Here is a 23,569-nt window from a genome sequence, read left to right as displayed (position 1 = left end):
ACCCTAAGCATTTGATTTTCAGAATGAATACACTTTTAATATTTTTCCTTGGTAATTTAAACAATCTCAACAGTGTAAAAATGTCAAACAATACATAAAAGTGAAAGCAAGTAAAATATATACTGTCATTATACCACTCTATGATAACCATCATTAACATTCTGATGACCAAACTTTCTTGCACATGACTTCATGTGTGATGGACTAGATCGAAAGATAGAGAGAGAGAAAGAGGAAGAGAGAGAGGGAAAAAAAGGAAGGAAAAGAAAAAGAAGGAAAGAAAGAAAGGAGAAAAAGAGTAGGAAAGAAAGAAAGAATTTTACATAAATAGAATGATAGCATGCATGTAGTGGTTTTGTTTTGAATGTTTTTACTTTTGTTAACCTCCTGCCTGCATCCACATTAACTGCCCCTTACTGTCAGTCCTAGGTAGTTATATTAGGAACTTTTTCTCTTTTCCATATTTGTCTCATTATGTAATCATTTGCAGTGATATGTGGAAATTTTGCAACTGTTTATTTCACAAAAATTAAATTGGTTATACAATGTTTTATTTCCAAATGATGGTCCACTTAGTGTGTTTCTGTTTTCCAAAGAGCATTTAAATGAATATCTGTGGACCTCTCTGTTTTACATATATAAGGGTCTTACTTTAGATAGATTTTCAGAAGTAGAATATGAAACCAAAAGATCCATGTATATGTTAATTATAGTAGATAGTAGCAGATAGCTTTTCTAAAACCCTGCAAGAAGTTTCATTTAACATGAGTGTATTAAATAATAAAGCAATATATACTGCCTTGCCATAATAGGAAATAAGGGATATTAAAAAGCATCTCTGGGGTGCCTAGGTGGCTCAGTTGGTTAAGCGTCCGACTTCAGCTCAGGTTGTGATCTCACAGTCCATGAGTTTGAGCTCCACATCAGGCTCTGTGCTGACATCTCAGAGCCTGGAGCCTACTTCGGATTCTGTGTCTCCCTCTCTCTCTCTCTCCCCTTCCCCTGCTCATGCTCACTCGCTCGCTCTCTCCCCCCCCCCCAAAAAAAAATAAATAAACGTTGAAAACAATTTTTAAAGCATTTTTTTCTCTCTCTCATTCTTTTTTTCGTTTAATATATTCAGTGAGTATGTAGATGCCAGGTACAAAACCAGTGTATGAATTCACTTAGGATCACCAGAAATAAAAATTAATATGCCTAAATCCAAGAATCTTCTACCTAGTTTCAGATACTTTCCAGTGACTGTCAAATATGTCCTTCAGAAGAGCATTTGTGAGAATCATCTGTTCATGTCAAGTGGTTGAGTGGCTGGTTGGTTGGTTTTCAGTCTACTCTCCCAACTCACAGCATCACTGTCACCATGTCCCCATTATTGATAGAAGTGTACCGAATTCTTCAGGTGTGTTGGGCAGAAACAAAGATTAAGAACCGGTGTTGCAGGCATTAATCCACCTAACCAAAACTCACTGCAAATTATTGTCTGACTTTAAGAGCTACAGAGCATTTTTGTCCCAGAAATTAGATCTATTGCTTTTCCTTTCTGCATTCATATACCATTATCTTAGAAATGTTTACAGAATTTATGTAATCAGATTTTCTGAAATAAACTAACTTTAAAACAATTTGATAAATGCATCGTATGCAAAAATGTATCATTTAAAATATACATAATAGACTTTATTAGATACCTTAAATGGAAGTTAAAGATAGCAGCAACCTCAGAATTCAATAAAGAAACTTTATAGAATCAACATAACTTACATATCGCTCTGTGTCTGATCATATCATATAAAGCTATTTTGGATTTTATTTTTAACTGACACAGAGGAGAAAATGCTTTATTAATTGAGGAAAGAAATCTTTGAATAGGAATAGCATTGACTTTTAAATTATTGGCCTTATCTTGCTCTTTTATGTATGCTCAGAATAGTGACAGCATTTTCAACAATGTTCCAAAAGCCATTTAGCTTACAAAGTGGAATTATTGTGATATGGTACACTTAATGCATTTCTTCTTCATAGCATCTTATTTCATAAAAATCAATTGGATTTTATGCCTTGCATAGAAGGCCTTTCTTCCACAATGAAGTCAGAGTTATTATGGGTAAGCTGGCCAGATATCATCAAATGCACTCGAACCTTTCTATAGTATTTATTGTTGTACAGAATGCAGTGTAAGGCACTCCACCACACTACAATAAGTAGCACTTTCTCTAGCACATCCATTGTAGGAACTCTTTATAGGAAGCTGTTAATATTACAGAGATAGGCAATGATGTCTTGAAGTTTTTCCAGAGGGTAGATGTACTGAAGTAACAAAAACAAAAACAAAAAAAGCTGTGCTAACACAAGTTTACACATAGTATACCTAGCACAGTGCCTAGTCTAAGGTAGGCATTCAACAGATATTTGCTGAATAAATGAATGAAGGCAGGTTTCTAACAAGTGTGATGATGACACAAAGGTAAGACGCTAACAGATACAGGTAAAGGATACAAGTTCCACTGATGTAGATAAGGAAATAATACTGGATTTTCATGTAATTAGAGCTGGGGGACAAGAAGCATATTTCAAATTGGAGGGACACACTTCCATGTCCTTTGGGAGCCCAGCCACCAGTGAGATTGCAGGTTAAAATTCCATTAGGTTTTCTGAAAACTTGTTTCCTTCCATTCTTAAGGGGCCTAATAACCTCCTGATGGCTTTCACCCTTGTAGAGTCCCAGTTGGTGTGTATGCCTGCTTACCAAATACCAGTGACTGCTAACAACCTTGGTGCATTCCAGATCATTTACTGAATAAAAGAATCCAAGGAAGTATTCTTCAACTTAACCATCTCCAATTTTTTTTTCTTAATTTCTTAATTTTAATTTATTTTAGAGAGAAAGAGAGAGTATATGAGCAGGAGAGAGGGACAGAGGGAGAGAAAAAGAGAATCTTAAGCAGGCTTCATTCCTAGTGCAGAGCCCAATTTGGAGCTCAATCCCAAAACCCTGGGATCATGACCTGAGCATGAAATCAAGTCAGAGACTCAACCAACTGAGCCAGCTAGGCACCCCTTCCATCTCTCATTTTTAGTGTATCTGGGCTTCAAGCCTTCTTGAAGTCTATTCCTACAGTATAAATTCCAAAGATGGAGTTTTAGCAAAGCTCTAGTACGTGCTAATTTCCTTTAAATATCCATACAAGTATTTTAAAGGTATTTAACATATTTAAAGTTATCTCTGCCAACACAGTGAAAGATGAATAACAAGGTATATGTGACATAGAACCTCTATGATGAAATTAAGATGCTCAAAATATATTTTGTCCTCTACTTTGACACTCATAATAATATAGCTACCTGTCATAACTTTTTTTTTGTTTTTATTAATTTTCTTTAAAATTCTAGATACATACATATATATGGTTTCTCATTAATACATAAATGGGATTATATATGTTGGGACTTTATTAGTACAGTATTTTCGCTTCTTTTTTTCCCCACTTACTTCCTCCTAGCTTCTCTTACCTGTAAGGTATAGAATATTAGCTACTTCCTATGCATACTTTTGTACTATTCTCATAGCATATAACCATAAATGAATATACATGGGCATAAACATATATACACATATGTATGGGGTTGGTCATGTTTGTTTTCAAAAATGGCATATGGTATACATACTTGTCTCCATCTTGCTTTCTGTGAAAAACGCCTCATGAAATTAGTTCAAATCAACCCTTGTGGCTCTTTGTCATTCTGTGGTATGGCTCTGTCAGAGTCCAGGACCTTGATGTACCATAAATTATTCCACCATGACTTAGTATGTTTCTAGTGTTTTGTTGTGAAAATGAATTCAGAGATAAGTTCATTTCCTTCTGGATACATTCATATATATGGGCATTTTTCTTTGAGTGGCATAGATACAAAGGAGTAGGATTGTTAAAGTTAGAGAGAAGGAGATAGATAAATGATAGATGACAGATGGAAGGAAATGGATAGATTTGAATAGTGTTTCCAGACTGCTGTCCAAAATGGTTAAAACATTTTACATTTTTATCAATAACCCTTTACTCCAGTCACTACACCATAAGTAATAACTGGTGTTCATTTTTCTTTGTCAAGAAGTAAATATAAAGCCTTCTTCCATTATCAAATTTGCCAAATATTAGTGAGTTTACATTCCCTTTTGTGGTTTTCAAATACAATTTTGTAATAAACTTTCAAGATATGCATAAATGCAGCATATTCGGCATTTATCTTCTACATTCAATTTTTTTACCATATCGTTAGCCTGTTGTTTGTATATTGTATCTCTGTGTAATATTATGTGGTCTACGGTAGCCATCTTTAGTTTTATAATTCCTTGTTTTTTTATTTAGGTTAAAAGATTTTCTTTTTGCCACATTTCCTAGATTAAAATAATTTCCCCAGATTTTTTGTATGTTTTTTATGTTTTACTCTTTACATTTCAGTTTTTACCCCAGCTGGAATTTAGTTATTGTATTCTGTAGATTGGTGATCCTAATTTATGCTACTGTCTTCCAGAGAGATGGCTAATTGAGCAAGAACCACTCTTTTAACTCTGAATTGAAATGCTGTTACATTCTGTATTAACTTTTCGTATACATTAGGATCTTTTCCTGGATTTACTATTCTGTTCTATCTCATACATACCTATACCAATACCATATTGTTTGGAGTTGAGGTATTCTATGCTGTGACTTTTTTTTTTTTTATAGAGTAAGTCTCCTTTATTATTAGTTTCTTTCATAATTTTCTTGATTTTCTTAAGACATGTCTTCTTTCATGTAAAATTTAATATAATTTATCCAATTGAAAAAAATTATTGAGTGCAATTTATTTTTCATATCAAGTTTTTTAAAATCTAATTAAATAACCTTCCCTTTGTAGACATGTTCTTTATCTCCTATCTATGTCCTTTAATAAGATTTCATTATTTTCTTTATATAGATCTTATTTCTTTCCAATTAACTTAATTACTGAGAGTTTTATGATTTTTTCATAGTATTGTTAATAAGATATTTTGGGTATATACATTTCCAGGAGCTTATTGTTAATATATAAAAAGTTCAGAGTTTTGTGTTTTGTCTTTTATCCAAACAATTTATCACATACTCTTATTAATTCTAATGGATTTTTCTAAACTAGAGTTCTTTGGATATAGTAAGATTTGTTTCTACCTTTTCAATATTTCTACCAGTCATTTAATTTTATTGTCTTAATGTTTTAGCTAAAGCTTCCAAGACTCTTATGAGTAATAATAATAATACAGATATCTTTGTCTCATTCTTGATTTTAATTGTAATTGTTTTGCCACTTAGAAATATACTGATTTTTGTTTTTAATAAAAGATCTTTATTATCTTTAAGTAGGTTTCTTTTATTACAAAATTTGATTTATTGGTTTTCAAAAGCTGGATGCCAAGTTTAAACAAACTGTTTTTCTCTTCTATTTTTGTAATTATGTTATTTCTTTAATTTGTTTATGTAATGGATTATCCTGCTAGATTTTTGATATTTAATCAGCCTTGTATTCCTGGAATAAACTCTGCCTCATGTTAGTGCATTATTTATTTTACATATTGTTGGATTCTCTTTGCCAATAATTAATTTGGCATATTTGTATCTCTGTTTTTAAGTAGGATTAGACTATATATTTGTTCCATATAATCTGTACCAGGTTTGGGATTAAATTTATACCAGCTCAAAAAATTGTTAATGAAGTCTTTTATTTTCCCCATACATGAAACAGTTAGATAGCATGAGAAAGTTAAATTGTTAAACAGGTAGATAGAATTCATCTATGAATCCATCTGGTCTTGGTGAGATTTTTAATGATAGTTCTATGATCACCTGTTCAAACTGTTCAGTGGTAAATGGACTTAGTATTCCTTTTGAATTACTTTTATTACTTTATATTTTTATATAAAGTAATTTGTTCAAAGTTTTCAAAGTTTTAGCCAAATAATGGCAGTTTCTTCTATAATTCTTTTCATTTTTCTTGTCATTCAACTTCTTTCCCACACTAATTTTGATATATTTCCTCTTTATTTTTCCTTCATCAGTTTCATAATTGGAACACTTTGATCTCTTTAATTGCTCATTTCATGAAATCAGCTTTTTAAATGAATTTTATGGCTCCCACTAATTTTTTCTACTTTAGCAATTTCAGATTCATCTCTTTTTCTAATTCATTTTTCACTTCTTTTTTATTTTTCTTTTCTTTTGCCAGTTTCTTAAGATAAGTATTTGTTATTTCATATAGTTGATATTCTTGTCATGTTTAATATGGGTTGTGATGAAGGGGGTACATTTCCTTCTCATTTCAGTGATGCAAAGAAATAATATGCAGTTCTATATTCCCTGCTTTCTTGAGTTGGTAATGTCAATTTTTATCTCCTCTTTGATAGAAGAATAATTGAGGAGTACGTTTTTAAATTTTTAAGTAGTTGAATTGAGTTCCTGCACTTATTGCTTAATTTCTTTGGTTAAAGGATGTGATCTTTAATTGGATGTGGTCTAATTTGTTTTTACTTGTTGAGGTTTTCTTAATGGTCAGGTATCTCATCAAGCTTTTTTAAATATTCTATGGACAAATAAAGAAGATTTATATATTCTTTTGAAGAATGTAAGTTGTATTAAAATGAGTATATTGATTATAGTAATCAAATTCTCTATCTTTTCATATTTTTGTCTAATATGCGCATTCAGTTTTGAAAGGGGTATTTGATTGAATTATATCTCTTCTTGGTTTATTTAAATTTTGGGCCATTTAATTCTACTTTATCTATTAATATATCACTTCTATATTCTTTTGTATATAGTTGTATGATTTTTAACCCATATTTTTATTTTCTACTTTTTAGTATTTTAGGTGTTTTTCTAATATTTTCTAATATTAGAGTCCCATTTTTAATAAACCATTTAGTCTGTTCACATCTGATGAAATAAAGAATGTATTTGATTTTATTCTATTTTACATACATATATGCCTGTTAAACAGTAGAGGTTTGAACTGCATAAGTCCACTTATACAGATTTTTTGTTTTTTATCAATACAGTACAATACTGTAAATGTGTTTTGTCTTCCTTATGATTTTCCTATTACCATTTTCTTTTCTCTGGCTTTTAAAAAATATATAGTATGTAATATATTTTATGTACAAAATATGTGTTATTGACTATGTTATTGGTAAGGCTTCCAGACAACATCAGGCTGTTAGTAGTAAAGTTTGTGGGAAGTCAAAAGTTACACACAGATTTTCGACTGCATGGGGATTTTCGACTGCATGACTGTACAAGGTCACTGTCCATGTTTATGTTGTTCTTCTCTCCTGGTAAAGTTTGATTCTCTTTTTTCCTCAGTTAATTAGGAAGTTCTGCCTTTTCAATATTTAGTTACCTTTTTTCTTGGTACTTCTGTTAAAATATGTATTTCTCTACAATTATTAGAAAGGAAATACGAGTTACTTTTCCTGCCAAGACACTTTTTTTTTTCCATACAGACATTTCTCCCAAATGCCAATAAGATGAAACCTATAGAAAACTTTCATTCTTGTGTAAATACAAATATCTATCTTTAACTCTAAAAAGGAAGTGCTATTTTGGCTAGGTATAAAATTTTGGGGTTATAGTTCTCTGCTTTTAGTTTCACAGACATTATACAGTTGTTTTTCTAGTTTCTAGTGATGCCTATGAGAGGTATATTTTGTTTAGCTCTTTTTTTCAGCTAATATATTCTTTATTTGTAGCAATATACAAATTCCTTTTCTTACTGTTGGATTTTTTGAAAATTTATCAGGATATGTCTAGGTGTATGTTTTATCTCATTAAGTTTGTCTAGAACCAGTGTACCCTTTCAGTATGCAATCCCTGTCCTTAAGAAATATTTTATGTTGTTTATTATTATATGCCCTCATTTTTACTTAATTCCTTCTGGAATTCCTAATAGTAAATATTAATATTTAGTATATTCTCCAAATTTATGTTTTGGTTTTCTTATGATTTTAATCTTTTTCTATTCCTGCTCTTCACTTTAAGGTATTACTTCCAGTTGTCTTCCAGGTGACTAATTCAGGTCTCATTGGTAACCAAACTCATCTTCAGTTCATCTGTTAACTTTCATTTTCGTTTGAAAATGAGGACTTTTTTCTTTCAGAAAGTCTTTTGCAGTGTACATTTATCTTCATAAGTATTCTCAACTTTTGTTATACAAGTCCTTTTCATTGGGTACCACTCTTATCCATGTTCATTGTGATTTTCAAGCCAACTTTTCCAGCTCACTGTGGCTCAAGTCTGTATTCTAAGTCATAGCAGTCCTAAAAGAGATGGAATTAAAACATTCTGTTCCACCATGGGCAAGGAAGGGAGTAGCAGACAGGTTGCCATTCTCTAAGATATTGGAATGAAATCTCCTTGGTATCCATTCTCCTCACATATTCCTTGCCTCAGGAATAGGGTAATAACAGCCTCACCACTCAGCAACTTTTCAGATTCATCTCAACCAACAAGACCAGTTTAATTCCTGTGGGTCTGTTACTGAAGTTTATGTCTTCTAGATTCTGAGACTAAGTTTTTACCAGAATTTTTTTATACCAAGTCTTGACTTGAAGCTTTCTGATTCTAGATTCCAGCTTATTGCTTGACTCAAGGGAGAGAAAGTCACTACTGCTTCTCCCTACTAAATCTCCTTTGACTAATACTCATTTGTCCACAATCCCAGAAACCACTTGCTTCAGGAGACACAGGTTGATTGGAGCTATGCAATAAAGAAAAGTAAGATATATCCAGGTAGCCATATTCCCAGAATCCTCTTCAGTGGTCAAAATAGTAAATATGCTTATTCTATAATCATTTAACCATATTATGTTAGAACTAAGTCACTAAAAAATGGGATAATAAATGTTTCCCCCTTGTCTTCACTACTTAGCAAAATTTTTTCAAAACGTGTGTATCTTCCTGCCTTTCGTTTCCCCCAGAATTCTTCATTACTCCTTTTCTAGTATACCCATGGCATCTGCTGAACACCTCAATTGCTCTAGCACTTCTCATGTTGTTATAATTAATTATGAACATGTCTGTCACTGAAGAGCAAAGTGTTTGTTTATCCCTGCACCCAAAACAGTTGTGGTAGCTATGCAAGAAATTAAAGTGGCTTTGCAAGAAATTATTAAATAGTTGCATTTGCTATCAAAGACTCATTCCTTAAAATCTAGTTTTGAAAAATATTTTCAACGTTTAAGCTTCAGCGTTCAAAAATTTTATCTATAGCACTAGGAAATCACATTTGAGGGGGAAAGCAGTGTTTTCTCAAAGGAAAGAAACCTGTAAATGTTATTACAATCAATTAATAATAATAATAATGTGTTGTTGTTGTAGAGACTGTTACTGGAATTAATTTTACTTCACCTTAAAGCAGTGGTCTGGTTTAAACCACAACACCTGGCTTTTGAAATAGGTAGATGATACACTAAATCACCATCTTGAATGTATGATTGAAACCGTTTTTCCGGGAATAATGATCTTATATCCTCAACTTTATCACCGAAAATAGGTGTATATATAAAGCATATGATTAATGCCAAGGCCTGAACTACAGCCGTAGAAAAAGGTTCTCTGTGATGGACTTGGGAGCCATGCAGTTTGGGGTTCACACCTGACTTTCACCTTACCAGCAATGTGAGGAAGTTATTTAACTCTCTGAATTCATTTCCTTACATATAAAACAAGATTAATAGTAGTTGCCTTACAGTGTTCTTATAAATATTAAATGTAAGAGTCAAAGTGACACATTATTAATATGTTGCTATTCTTTTTACTTCAATTAGCAATGTTGTGGTATTAATTAACCAACCTACTGTATAGTATAAAAACCAACATGTTGCTCTAGTAACTGCGTTGGGAATAATTCCAAATAGTGAAAAAAAAAAAAAAAGTGAATTACTGAACCAGGGCACTTAAATAAAACAATAGTAACATTTTATGCTGAATTTGGATGACAAGAATAAATAGATATTGTTGATTATCATAGCAAACTTCCAATAGAAAATATATTGGAGTATATCTTTTGTAAGTAATTAGATAATCTAGAATCATATATCTTTAACTTTCACAAATTTTACACAGATTAAAAAATGTCTATCATTTCTCTGATCATGTTTAAATGTGAGGGGTACCTGGATGGTTCAATTCAGTTAAACGTCCAACTTCAGCTCTGGTCATGATCTCACGGTTCGTGGGTTCGAGCCTCACATCAGGCTGTGTGCTGACAGCTCAGAGCCTGGAGCCTGCTTTGAATTCGGTCTCCCTCTCTCCGCCCCTCCCCCCACTCACACTCTGTCTCTCTCTCTCTCTCTCAAATTAATAAACTTAAAAATAAAATTGAAATGTAAAAACCTCAGACATTATATATAGCAACAAAAAATTCCAGGTAGAATATTATCGAATCTGGTGAACATTTTCTTCCTAAAGGTATATACATTCTCTGTCTCTGCCTTTCAGTTGCTTCCTCCCAAAAAATAAGCTTATCTACCTTCTCATAAAGCTGAATGACTTTTAAAAACAGAAATTGAGAATATGAAGAGAATATTATGTAAGCAGTGAAATATACATGGGCTATAAAACACATCTTCAATACACTCTCCTCACCCTTTTTTCAGGATTATTTGATTTCAGTATTGCCTATAGAAGTGGTCTCCAGAGAGGGGAAGGGGAAAAAAAAAAAAAAAAAAAAGAGAGTGAGGGAGCCAAACCATAAGAGACTCTTAAAAACTAGAATAAACTGAGCGTTGATGGGGGGTGGGAAGGAGGGGAAAGTGGGTGATGGGCATTGAAGAGGGCACCTGTTGGGATGAGCACTGGGTTGTGTATGGAAACCAATTTGATAATAAATTTCATATTAAAAAAAAGAAGTGGTTTCCAAACATTTTATATGGTACTTTGCAAGATACATATATTTTTATAAGCTGATTACAGATATTAATACTATATTATACATTTTTAAAGTATTATGAATGAATATTTTTTAAAAGATAAATATAAATAAGACTCACATTTTGGGGTGCCTGGGTGGCTCAGTCAGTTAAGCAACTGACTTTGGTCAAGGTCATGATCTCAGGGTTCCTGAGTTTGAGCCCTGCATCGAGCTCTGCACTTACAGTGTGGAGCCTAGTTGGGATTCTCTTTCTCTCTGCCTCCTCTACCCCCTCAAGATAAGTAAATAAACTTAAAAAACAAAAACAAAAAACACTACACAGTGAAATCTATTTTTAAAAAATAGGAAGTACGGAGAAATGTTAGTCTTTTTACTTTTTTTTTATGAATTAAAGACTAACATTTCCCTGTACTTCTATCTTCTGTTCTCCTAGCCCAGAAGGCTAAAAAGGAAAGGAGGTGAAAAGGAATAAATGACTCTCTGACTTCCTTTCTGGCCCAAGAGTTCTGCTTCTGTCTTTATGTCTTTAAGAGCAGTTTCCACTCTTGCTTTCATATGTCATCTCCCAGTGATAGAATCCAGTAGCACCAGGCACCATGGCCAAATACAGTTTCATATTCTGTCTAGATTTTATAAATCAGATACGACATATAAGCCAGTACTGTCATATGCTAGCAAATGTGGTAAGTTCTTACCTGATAGCAAATTATAAACACGTCAATATCATAAAAAATATTCTATATTATATTAAAATATTTTCACATCATACATAATAAATAAATTGTATGTAAACTGAAACCTACTGTTAATTCCTAAACATAAGTATATTAGTTTTACAAATCTATTTAAAACCATTTCTACACTACTTAAGGTAAAGTGAATAACATTTTTTTTTACATTGCATAAATTACAGCACAGCATTATTTATGATATCTAAACCACTATATTAGGCTTTAAAGTCAAGATATTTGGAGCAGGGTTCCGTGACTGATCGATCGATCGATTGATTGATTTTGCTGGTTTGTGTCATTCCAACTGGCTGAGGGCTCAACCAGATAACAGTGTTCAGTGATTTGCAAGTGTGAATGTTTATCTTCACAAGCAAAAGGGCTTCAGCTTAAAATACTCATTGTCTTTAAATGGAATTTAAGAAATAGAGCAAAATGTTTGGGTTGAAGCTAAATAAGATTTTGTGGATATGTATTGCCCCATATTTGTAAATTCAGTATCTTGTACTGTAAGACAGAGGTGAAATTTCTCTAACTTGGAATCGTCCCTATTAATTCTCCAAAATATGTTACAACAGTCAATGAGCACTTCCAATCAGTAGATCAAAATGGTGCAGAATAATTTTTGGAATCACATCTTAAGCGATTCTAACTCATTAAGATCAAAAGTCATTGTTAATCGGACAGGAGAGAATTTCCAGAGTAAATCTTTTCAGTGATTTGCCAGAAAAATTGCTGACCAGTGAGAATCAAAATTGTTACTTACAGATATAATTTCTGAAAGGAGGAAAACCCAAAAGAGGAAAGCAGCTCTGTACTATCCTAGGAAATCTTCCCTCTCAATCAGGGGGCTTGGAGAAAGAGCTACAAACCGCAAGTGGGTGCTCCAGGAAAATCATTTCTCTAACAGATTTGACACATCTTGCAATGGATTCACACTGCCTTGGCAAGCAAATGGATTAGCTTTGATGGTGTTGCCAATAAAGCCACAGTCTTTTGTTGCTGCGCAAACACATTTCTCTCTTTCTTTATATGGCCTCCAGCAAACTACACATGTTACTTTTGTTTGGGTAATTTACGGTCTTGGAAAAGGAAGTATGAAACTACTTTTCAGAGTAAACCATTGAAACTCCTTGGCTGGCAGCATCAGAATCACTAGCTTCAGAAATATCACCACAAAGCGTTCTCTGATCAAACGGAAATACTCAGAGCAGGGGGAAAAAAACCTTCTTAAAACCAACCAGCAAAATTCCCGCAAATCTTTGTTCATAAAGCTTGTTTTTTACAAGCCATCTGTTTTCCAAATAGACCATATTCTTGGCCTTGAACATCCCTCTTTATGTTCCTTTCAACAGTGCTCCCCATTATTTATCTATACGATTACTAAAGATCTCTAAAATGAGAACACTAACTCATTTCATACCATCTAAGTTGCTATTGTCTCAAGAAAATTTTTTTAAAATTTAAAGTAAAAAAATTTATATATACTATTTCTTTGGCATTTCTTAATACTCAATTCAACCATTGCTTTAGTCAGTACTACAGTTTACTTTTTTGATAGCTTGTTTGTTTCTTTTGATGTTTACATTTTCTTCATATTTTAGATTTTTTTTTTTTTTTTTTTTTACATAATGAGAATCTCCTACTTACATAATCTGGAAATGAGACAGTAAATTAGTATTTTACAGGGTATAGAAAATAATTTTCCATAGTTTTTATCAAGAGGAGTTTGATGCTTTTATCTATAAAATAAATTTAATTAAAAATTTATTTTTTAATGTTTATTTTTGAGAAAGAGAGACAGAGCACAAGTGGGGGAGGGGCAGAAAGAGAGGGAGACACAGAATCTGAAGCAAGCCCCAGGCTCTGAGCTGTCAGCACAGATCCAGATGCAGGGCTGGAACCCACAAACCGCAGAATCATGACCTGAACTGAAGTTGGATGTTTAACCAACTGAGCCATCCAGGTGCCCCTATAATTTTAATTTAATATGGAGTGATTTTTACGTTTTTTCTTAAAAATATAATAATATTAGATCAACCCAAAGAACATTAAAAAGAAATTCCAACTCTCTAGCTCTAGTGGTGATTGAAATTAAAAGCAAACTTTAAATTTTTTTTCTTTTAAGATGTTCATATTCAATGATTTGGAAAATGCAAATCAAAACTACAATGGAATCTCTTCACACTCATTTAGATGGCTATTATTAAAAAAAAATGGTATACTCTCTGTGGAAAACATTATGGCAGTTCTTCAGAAAATTAAACATAGAATTACTATGTGATCCAGCAACTCCATTTCTAAGTATATGTATGTGCAAAAGTAATAAAAGCCAGAACTGAGAAATTTGCACCAATGTTCATAGCAGCATAATTCATAAGGGCCAAAAGGTAGAAACAGCTCGGTGTCTGTGGATGAATGAATGGATTTTAAAATGTAGTATATACATGTGATGAAATATTTTTCAGCCTTTAGAAGCAATGAAATTCTGCCATATGCGACCATACAGATGAACCTTGATGAGATTTCTAATGAAAGAAACTAGGCACCAAAGGACAAATGTTGTATGATTCCGCTTGTGTGAGGTATCCAGAGTAGTGAAATTAATAGAAACATGAAGTAGAATAGTAGTTACCAGGCACTGTGGGGTTTGGGGAATGAGGATTTGTTTAATGGATACAGTGTTTCAGTTTTGGAAAATGAAAAAGTTCTGGTGATGGATGGTGGTAATGGTGGCACAACAGTGTGAATATACTGAATGCCAGTAACTACACACATAACAATAGAAGAAATGGCAAGTTTCATTGTGTATATTTTACTGTAATAAATTTAAATAAAAATGTTTCTTAACATAGATTAAATTAAGTAAAATTAAGTGTTCGTGTTATTTTTGAAATTATTTTGCCCACTTAACCCAGAAAGTTAATCAGCTTCGTGACCTAAGATGTTAAAAGAAATTTTAATACTCTATTTTGGGCTTAGAAGCATCCATGGATAGTTGGGACTCAATAAATCTAAATTTTACCTGAAGCTTATGCTAAGGAGACCATCTTTAAAAGTCCCTAATGAGTTAGACATTCTAAAGATAGGTTCAGGAAGCCTGGTAACCCAACTCCTTTTAAGATCTAGTGAAGTTGCCTCTACGAAGGAACGTAAATAATATGATCCTCTTCATGTCTAGAGGAAGACTGGGAAATATTATTATTGATGTCCAGAGAGTTACTTGTAGGGGTTCAGAAGAGAATCAGGTTTCTGTTAGCTAATGAAGTAAATATCCTCCACACCTGTACTATTTTAGAAACTTCTCTTGAATGCATCCATAGCCTACATTTTCCAAAATACATTTGTGTGTGACTTGTATGGACCATATAACTCAGACATGAGTTATTAATCCACCACTTTGGATTCTTCTTTATTTTCCTTTTATGCTCATTGTTTTGTTTTTGTTTTGCTTTGATTTGTCTTGCTTTGGTTGGGGAAGAAGTTAGGAAACTTTAATGTTTAAGTACGTTTAACAAGGATTTCATAATAATAAATTCTGCCACTACAAGCCATGTTTAGAACGTTCAAATGTTTAGAAGGTTTTGGTTATTCATAATGAATTGATAGTCAAACCACAAAATAAACAGGATCTAAGTCATTTTAAAATGACCAAATGTCCTGTGGTGTTTTTTGTTGTGTTGTTGTTGGTTGTAAGTTGCTGTTGTTATTATAGGAAATAAAGTTATTTTTACTACCATTAAATATCCTTTACGTTCACTCTTTAAGAAAATGAAAGGAACATGTTACTTTTTCCTCACTTCATCTCCTTAGAATGTAAACAACTATAAAACTCAACATTTATATTGTGTACATTCTTTCAAGAGAAAAGTATAATAAAAAGCAGGTTACTAATAATGAGGGGAAAGAACATACCATGTGGACACCATTTCATTGCTTTTAGCCAGTGTAGACTTGCATTGAGGAACTCATGTGTGTGCGTGCAAGCACACACATACATACTTAGTTACCCTTACTTTGAGCACTGTGAATTTATATTGAAACCATTTTTGACTTCTGGGAGTGTTAAAAAGTTTTAGTGAATCTAGAAATGTTTCCAGTATTTTGGCTTTTACATATGCATGGATGTTTACATGTGTTTATAGATTCAAATAAACCAAATTACCGATGGTTTTACATTTATATGAATAATGTATTTTCAACATTCTCTTTTTCAATCTGTGATAACTGTATGAATTTAGCATTTCTGATAACTAGGAACATGAATGCTCTAATTTTCATGTTAACTTGCTATTTCAAAGGCTATCTATTCTACTATTCAGCCTGTAGGCACAACTTCATCAGAGCCATTCCAGGCAGATGTCTCTTTATTCCACTTGTAACCTAAGGATGATCCTGTTTCCCCAGCCTGCAAAAGGCATTCTGGGTGTCTCTTAGGACAGAACACCCTCTTCAGAGAACTATACTCACAGCTTGTTTTGGAAGAACCCCTCTCAAAGATAAAACTACTTCAAATGTTTTACCCTATTAGTAACTTTAGGACAGTCCCACTAGCCACGACTTCAACTAGCTTCTGTCTGAGTATAGATTATTCTAGGCTTTTGTTCAGGGAAAAATCAATTGTTTTGAAGGTCACCTGTATATGGTCCTCAGTTCAGCAATTTTTCACTGTCATTGTGGAATTTACTCATTGTATTTTCTGCTGCTATCAACTGCATTAGATATCCAAGCATTTTATGGCTTTGTTACCATTTTACTAGGTTTTCTCTCATTTTGAGAAGGATTTGGGGAAAGGAGAGAAAGTATTAAACTATTTTGTATAAGAGCCTATATTAACAAGAGTGTAGGCAGGAAAGAGCACAATCAGGAAGGCATATTGAGGAAGGTTATTGACAAACCAGTGAGAATGGGTAATAAGGGATGATTAAACATGTCAGGGCTAGCAAGAGTAGAAACTGTCACCTCCTAGGCATAAAGGGTAAGGAGAGAGAGGAACTATACTTGAGAGACTCAAAAAGGAGCTGTGACTTTTAGCAGAAGAACCCAGTCAGCCAACAACATTGCAGCACAGGGTGGGAGTGGAGTGGGGTTAGCAGGAAAATAAATGCCTTGACTTCATTCTCCTTATTCTTTCTACTGTCCAGTGGGTGACTCCCCATAGGCAAATCTGGCTGGAAACCGGAGGTCATGTGAGCCAGTTTGTGTCATCTGTAAAAGACAACCTCCTGGGGTACAGAGAAGACATAAAAGCATGAATGAGTGTGGAGAGTGGTTCTTGAGGGACAAATGTAAATTACTTGGTCTTCAGAGCTTCTCTATTACCCTCCAAATCCATTTTTAGTAATATTTTTATTAATGAGTATGTTTGTGGTATGTGTGTATGTGTGCACTGAGTATGTATAAAGACACAGAGAAAAGCTGAGAAGAGGCACAGAACAAGTATGCATGATAATAATTACTTACATACTCTAGGTGTGTGCCAGGTACTTTTTGAACACTTTAACTATATCAACTCATTTATTCATCATAGTAATTCCATGAGGTAAGTACTGTTATAAATTCCCATTTTCCAGATAAGGAAATTAAAGCATAACCTAAGGAACTTCCCCTGTCAAATAGCTAATAAATGGAAGAACTGAGACTTGCCACATATTGGAGCCAATCAATAAAGCTGGATAGCTGTGTGTATGTGTTTGGCAAATACATTCATATCATAACAAATGTGTGTATTCTCCTTTTTCATTAGAAATGCAAATACTACTTCTAAATACTCATGCCTTACCTGCCCTGCCTCACTCATTTACATTACTTGTCTGTCCTCTGAAGGAATGTGAATCTGAGACTAGAGACCTCCTGATCTAAGCGAAAGGGTGGACTGAGTCAAGTTTGTACGTATTGTTTCTCCTTAGCCAAATCTTCAGTTAGATACGACTTGACAAGGGGTATAGATTCTCCTCCCTCAGCAAGTACCTCAAGTGCAGCTGTTCTTTGTTGCCAATTTTAAAGATATGTCTCTTAAAAGACAGCTTACTCTCTAGATCCCTAAAATCAAGTCTCTTACTGTTTCAGTCAATTCAAGGGCAATTCATGACAACTTGACAACTGAGTCTTCTTAGGTACTTTTGTCCACACCAAGAAGCTCTTTCTTCCAAAGGAACCAGCTGGATAGCAGGCACTTTCTCTGCATAGAAGGAACAGAGAATCTATAAATTGGTCCCACAATGTAAAAAAGATTGAGGTTTCCTTCATATGTTTCTAAAAACAATAAAGGAATTTCTCTTTGAAATATATTCAGTTGACAGATCTGAATTTAACCAAAAGGAAGAGAATTAGAAAATGTTTTAACCAAATTGCCTCTTCTATCAATTCCTGAAGGATCTGAAAAGTATTATTTTCAATTTTATGTAAGGAGCACAGGTAGCTTTATACTTTCATGAAATACTTAAGCCAGAGAAATAAAATACCCTCCGATTGTTCAGTTCAGTTTGGTCCCATTCCTTCCTTTAATTTTGTGTGGTATGTTTTGTTTAGCTTTTAATATGGACTCGGGAGAGCTAAGCGGTGGGTGGTGCTTGGTTTTATTTTGTATACAGTATTTTGGGCATTATTAAAAATGTTTTATTATTTTCACATGGAGTAGTAAAAATCCTTTAAAATTAAACCAAACACAGGGCAGAATTGAAGATAACAAATAATTCAGTTTTTTGTGGAAAATTCCCACTGAAAAATAGTTCTGTCTGGCATGTGATTTGTCTCAGCCATGGTGCTAAGCAACCACTGCAGAACCGGGTTGGTTATATGCTAAAGAAATTGAGATAATTGCTGAGGAAGGTAAGACGATGGTATCAGAATCATATGTTTTTATGATTAATACTATAAAACTCTCTGCCTAATACTGTTGCTTTTTCTGTTGTGACTGTTGAAATTTTGTAGATTTATTTTTTAACTAATTAATTTTTTAAACGTTTATTATTTTTGACAGACAGAGACAGAGTGCAAGTGGGGGAGGGGCAGAGAGAGGGGGGGACACAAATCCAAAGCAGGCTCCAGGCTCTGAGTTGCCAGCACAGAGCCCAATATGGGGCTTGAACTCATGAACCGTGAGATCATGACCTGAGCCGAAGTTGGATGCTTAACTGACTGAGCCACCCAGGCGCCCCCAGATATATTCTTCAACTTATCAAGAGGAGACTTTTACCAACATACAATCAAAATTTTAAATATTCACCTGTTCTAGCTAAAACTATGCATTCATTCTCATTATAACCTATCGTTACAAATACGTACTGAAGGCAATTGACAGCACAACCATAAGAAAACTGTCTCCCATAGGACTTCTACAGATGCACATAGGAAATCAATTCCTATATTGACAGGATAGGAAAACACAGAAGTCCCAACTGGGAAACTTTCCTGCTGTGCCTTTACCTCACACTACTCTAGAGCTGTATAAATATTAAAAGGATAAATTCATTTTATAAACAAACTAAACATCAACCCAATGAGACATTTTCACCTCAAAGTAATAAAGAAATCAATTTGGATCCCTTTGGGGGGAAATTAAAAACAGAGTTAAGTAATAAAAAACAAGCTAGTACGTTTGGGAGAAACATTTTTATGGGATGAAGGTTGGAAGTTGCAGTGATAGTGTGTGGGGGAAGAGGACAGAAATAAATGTAGCAAGACTTAAATAGTTCTTTGCTTTTTTTAATGTTGAGGGATATGGTATTTAACCTATGGTTCCTTTGTTTGTGCACCCGCCTGTATAACATTATGCCTTGAGGGTAATTGCAAAGGCACAGATATTGATTTGCTCCCTTTAAAAGAAAGGATGATGTTCTTTCTTGCATTTAGCCAAAAAAAGAAGGGAAATTATTGTAAATGTATTCTATTCTGCTCTAACATTTTTTAATTAAGCTACTTTTCCTTTTATGGTTACAGTACTTAGATTAATCAAGAGTGTAACAGCTGCAGCAAAGAATCTATGGGTTCTTTATTCTAGCACAGAAAAATAAGCCTCCCAAAATAGGAGACTACGTAACATATTCTTTTACGAAAAAGCCTTTGATAATTACTCCCAATAGTTAAACATTTCTTTCAACCTTTTACTCTATTAATCTGGATGTCATATTTCTACCTTTAATAATAATTTCGGTTACTCATTTGCAAGTGTATCTCCTCAGATTCAGATAATTCTTCATCCCTATTTGACTTATTACCGTCTGCTTCTTCCGCTAAAGATAGACCATGTTTAATGACAATATTATGCAAAATACCACCCGGCAGGAATTTTTTGCCTGCTTTACGAGGGCAAAGAAATAATGTTTCCCCAGATTTGCCTAGACATCGAAACCTCAATTTTAGGATATTCTCTGGAGTTAACCTCAATAACCATTCAGATAAAAAAAAAAACTGATTTTTATTACTTTTTCATTGGCAGAGACATTCAAAGGGGAACCAAAAAGAGGCAGATAACTTAAAAACAAACAATCTGAAGTCTATATTTGTGTTTTAAGAAAAAAATTAAAGTTATAAACAGACAGCATTTTATAGAATTACTCAAAAACCAAATTGTCTGAATTTATAAAAAGCCATGCATTTCTGAAGCAGATTGTCTTAAGATGAATGAATCATGACATGATCCTGGGTACTTAGCTATGACATCTGTTAGGTGGTAAATTGCATCGCACGCCACATGCATAACGAAGGAGAGAACAGTTTTTAGTTCCTAGAGCGTTCCTCATGTGAGGATGTACAAATAGAGGCAGCAAAACCCAGGCCAGATGGAAGAGTCCTGATGCCGGAGACTGCCTGTGACTTGCTAGTAGTGCTAGGTGTCTCTTAAAAATGTATAACCTGATGAGGTCTCCAGGGAAATGTGTTTATAAGCTGTTCAGTATTCCATGTTATGGCAAAGCAGTGCAGTTACCGTGAAGAATCCGTGCCAAAAGTCAGACCACCCCTGTGAGAAGTAGCTACTGGGTTAATACATGAGTCGTTTATTCTTCACAATGAGACATGCAGAAAGCATTTTAGAACTTAGTATAAAAATAAGAATAAATTAGTTAACACGGAAAGTTACTTTGAAGATTGAAGACTGGTTTTGTATTTTATAAATGAGCAAATACTGTGTTTCATACTTAGGGTAGATAATTGTGGAGTGACCTGATATTGGGTCAGGAAATAACTCACCAGGTTCCATTATTTACCAAGCTAAATATAATCTTTACACTTACTAAAAGGAATGTGTAACATGCCTTACATATATATGTGCAGAAACGTGCATTTATGTCCTATATACATACAAATATATGAATGGACACATTTACATTTAGTTTGTCAATTAATTGTTTTACTTACAGTTTAGGTCTGGGACAGTCTGTCAAAAAAATGCTAAGATTTTGATCTTCTGGGAGCTGGGTGAAAAAGAGGTATATTAGAAAGTCCTCCCCTTTAGAATGTACGTTTACTCCTATTTTGAATTGCCCTCAAGGGGAACTTTGCTGTCAGTCATATAGTCAATCATTCATGTTCCCAAGTTTTAATTCTGCTAACTCAGTAGCCATAAGATAGAACAACTTAAAGACTTCACTGTATCCCTGTACTATGAAAAATGTAAAAGACTGGGAAATCACTTAGCGGGTATTTTGAGTATCGGTTTTCTTTTCAACTTTTCTACAGTGGGCAACTTATTTAATGCCTAAATGTTCTTTCTCTGTTCCCTTCACTGGGGCACAATACTTAACAGTGCTAGGTTTGCCAGCACTGGTGATAGATTCTCTGCAAATTTAAAACAGTTCCATGGGTTCAAGCAGAGGGAGGTGTATCACTGCCTGTTGGTAAAGTTGGCACTTACACAATACAGACACAACACAGAATTTGTCTTTCCCAAATGGGATAGAGAGGAGTGCTCTGAAGACTGGAAACGCTGAGAATCCTTTCGGAGGCAAAATTAATGACAGAGAGACTTCTTCTTTCAGGTATGTAATTCTTCATTCAAGTAAGGCTTGACTTCCTATGATATGGAACTTAAGGAAAAGCCTCAGGATTTGGAGGTTAAAATTTATTTGTTTCTCTAAAGCCATAAAAGAAGAGTCAGAGTGAATTTTACAATACAGAACAAAAATAGTTTTCATTTCATGAAATTACAGTTTTAAAACAGTTGTTTCACCATAAAATTGTACATTCTAACTAAAGAGTATTTCAAATACATAGAAATGTATATTTAGAAAATAATTACCAAGAGATTTACCAGCCAACTAACAACTATAAATATTTTGATATATTCCTTTTTATTTTTTTAATGTATCAGTGAGTGTTTTTCCCCAAAGCTGTAATCATAATGTTCGTTGGATTTTGTCTTTTTCATTTTTTATATACTACTTGTGCTCTTATTGTTACCTACTCCTCTTGAGCAATGCTAAATTCTGCAGAATAATCCATCACATGTGTATATTCATAGGTATCTGTTTCCTCGTCATTGCATACTTAGGTAGAATAAAAGTTTTTGCTTTCATAAATACTGTTACTGTTAATATTTTATTGTTTACATTTTATTTTATATATACATCATTCTTTCAGGAGAGATATGTGAATGAAAAGATAATAGCATCTAAGAGTGTGGTTTTTCTCACTAAATTGCTTTCTAAAATTACCACCAGCAATTATAAAAAATGTACATTTCAACTTCACTCCCCCCAGCCATATGTTTTTTTCATTATCTTTTTAAGCGTTTTTAAAATTGAGAGGTTAAATACAGTAAATCATTTTAATTTGTGTTTATTTGGTTTTTAGTGAAATTGGGCATCATTATTCCAGATACGTGTTTATGGTTCTAATTTCTCTTTAGCATAGTTTTTTGTGTTTTGGCCCATTTTGTTCTTTTTTTTTTTTTAAGTTTGTTTATTAATTTTGAGAGAGGACAAAAGAGACCATGAGTAGGAGAGGGCAGAGAGAGAGAGAGAATCCCAAGCAGGCTCCACAGAGCATGACATGGGGCTCGAGCCCACAAACTGTGAGATCATGACCTGAGCCAAAATCAAGAACTGGACCCCTAACCAACTGAGCCACCCAAGCACCACCCCCGCCCCTCCATTTTCTTAAGTTTTAATGTTGGTTTGTTCAGTTTAATGATATCATTTTTTATATATTTTATTTGATATTTGTTATAAACAGTGTTAGCCTTTACTTTTTACATTGTCTGATATGCTTTTCTAAAAGACTGATTCTTTTAATTTGGTTACATTATGCATAAATACTCATTTTTTACTAAAATTTATCAGTTTTTTCCTGCCTTTGTAGGTTTTTAAAACCTTTTTCTCTTAAGATTGTACTTAAGTGTTCATTCCTAGATTGGTTGTTTTTATTGCTGCTACTGCTGTGGTAATATGATGGTGGTGGATATTCAGCCTTTTGATATTTTGATCTTTAATATTTAATGTTCCAATTCACTTGAAGTTATTTTAGGTGATAAAGTGTGAATATATAAATTTACTTTTGTCCAAATGCCTAATCAGTTATCACAAGTACATTATGCAGCTAAATTCTAAATGCTTACCTAGAAGTTTTAGCTTATATTTATTGAAATAAAAATTATTAAAATGAAGAGATTACATCAAAGTAAAATTCTGCCCTGACTTAGGCATTTATGGAACCAGAAGCCATAATCACTAAGTGTCGCAGGGCTTTGTAACTAAGCCTCTCTCTCTTCTCTTCCAGTACCAATCAAAACTTTCTTTTCTGTGACTGGTGCCAGTTGCTTTTTTGACCTTATACAAATGAATCAGTTGACATAATAATCATTCAACTCATGAATAACCTTTAAAAAATTCTCACATACTTATCAGTGGGAGGCCCACCTTTGGTAAAGCATTTTGACAATGTCTATCAAATTTTTAAAAGTA

Source organism: Neofelis nebulosa, chromosome 1 (assembly GCF_028018385.1).
Source record: "Neofelis nebulosa isolate mNeoNeb1 chromosome 1, mNeoNeb1.pri, whole genome shotgun sequence".
NCBI lineage: Eukaryota > Metazoa > Chordata > Mammalia > Carnivora > Felidae > Neofelis > Neofelis nebulosa.
This window is presented reverse-complemented; position numbering follows the sequence as displayed.